We start from the raw sequence: 2012 nt of genomic DNA, 5'->3' as shown, positions 1-2012 counted from the left end.
CACTGAGTAGGTCCCATACCTTTCAAATCGTCGAATATGGGATATACTTCATCGTCTAAGCTTGTTACAACCAAGGATGATGTTCGTCGGCCCCAAGGTGATAGTCGTAGATGACTGTCGCAACTTTTGGACATAAACTAGAAAGACAGCCACAAAATACTTTACGTCAACACAATTCCCGAACCAAACAAATAAACTTACATGAAGTTTTTTGATCCGTGGTTACCTGAAACTGTGTCCCTAAAAGAATATGTTCTATTTCTCATGTCCTAAAAGAAGCACAGTGGACTTCACAAGGCGGTGTTGAAAACCTAGAGTAGGGTATTTTTACTTTCGCATACTGCACAGATTCTTGCTCTTGGATGCTTCAAAGAAGACAATACGCCGTCTGTAAACTCATAGTGCAGTACTGCAAACGCCCCCTGGTTCTGGGTTATTTTGGCCTACTGATTCTGCGAGTCACTTAAAATTGGCTTCAGCAGGCCTTCATAACTTCCTATTCCGGAGTTACTGAGCTGTCAGATAGTGCATCTACCTAATGAGTTTATCACTGTTATTCAGCAAAACTTACACATCGCGGAAGATTAACATTACCGCTTCTATGGAAGCGAACAACCAGGAGGCTGAGGCTTAGTAGCTAGCAGAAAACAGCCGAACAAAACAAACATCGATTGCTAAGTGAAGTCCATAGCAAATTGGCGCAAATTTGAAGCAGTTCTGGAGATGGTGTTGTCTGGACGAATAAATAGCCGCTGCTCGCCTGCTGTATTTAGATATAATATAGTAGTGGGTAGGCAGCGCGAGCCACTTGCTGAACAATTTTTATGGATTTACCATTCTTAGACCCGCCATGAAACGGTACAGTGAGATTTTGGGAGGTTCGCAGGCGACGGAATTGAGCGGTCATTTTGATGAGCACCGCAACTTTATATTCACATCAGTGCCAGCAATAAACAAGAGAGATCGAGAGATGATTGTAGTAGTGAGTAGAGAATAATGTCAGCAAACTCATTGATGTGCTTTTTATTCAGGATGAATACAACGAGGGAGGCATCCCGATCAATGTTACCACATGACGGCCGATGTGATACTTAAGTATGTTTGACTGTGAAAAAATCATTTGCGCCAATTTACTGACGGGAGAGTCGTCAGGGTTCTCATTCAAGGCTAGCCTCAAGATGGCGGGTGTTGGCGTAAAGCTGGAGGATTATTTCAAATTTTGAATAACAAGGGGTCACAGCAGTTTCGATTATGGACTTCAGGGCCACTAACGTTTAATGGTCAACGGGCTTGGGTCATCACAATTCTCAGGGCCACCAAGCTATGCGCAGCTCACGCTCTCTTGGAGCGAAGTGGTAGAACCAAATGCGTGAGGCCTGTGGACAATTTATTAGCAAATAACTCTACGAAAAATGGTTTATCTAACATTATAAGAGAGGCAGAGCTACCAGAAAACAACTGCGTGACTGATGAAGGCAGATAGTATGCGGTGTGGCAGCATGGCCTTCTGAAAGCGAAGTTGAATACGTACTGAGCATTCGGATACGGATATCCAAACGGTTTGATCAGCCAACTTGCATGGACACTAGTGTAGTCGGTACTTTTGGAAGTCGTTTTGAGATGGGAAAATCAATGGAAACGATCTGGAATAAGAAGCATCATATGGGTCTCACGTAATAAAAACGAAATATTTCTCAGGCGTTCTCCTAAACTTTCTTGGCTATTCTTTGACTGTTACACAATATTAACCGAATACTATAAAGCCGTTCCACAAGTTTGTGACATTGTTGTACATAAGCAGTGAGCAGAAGTCCCGATACCACTCCAGCGACGGTCTCCATTGGAGTTCCTCAAGGCTCCGTCTTGGGACCACTCCTGTTTCTGATCTACGTCAACGACCTCCCAGACGTTCTTGCGAGTCCATGTTTACTTTTTGCGGACGACTTGAAATCCTGGAGTTCCAATGCCAGCGCCCTCCAAATGGATGTAGACGCTGCCAAGCAGTGGTCGTT

The sequence above is a fragment of the Opisthorchis viverrini genome, assembly GCF_000715545.1.
Source record: "Opisthorchis viverrini unplaced genomic scaffold opera_v5_457, whole genome shotgun sequence".
Taxonomy (NCBI): domain Eukaryota; kingdom Metazoa; phylum Platyhelminthes; class Trematoda; order Opisthorchiida; family Opisthorchiidae; genus Opisthorchis; species Opisthorchis viverrini.
This window is presented reverse-complemented; position numbering follows the sequence as displayed.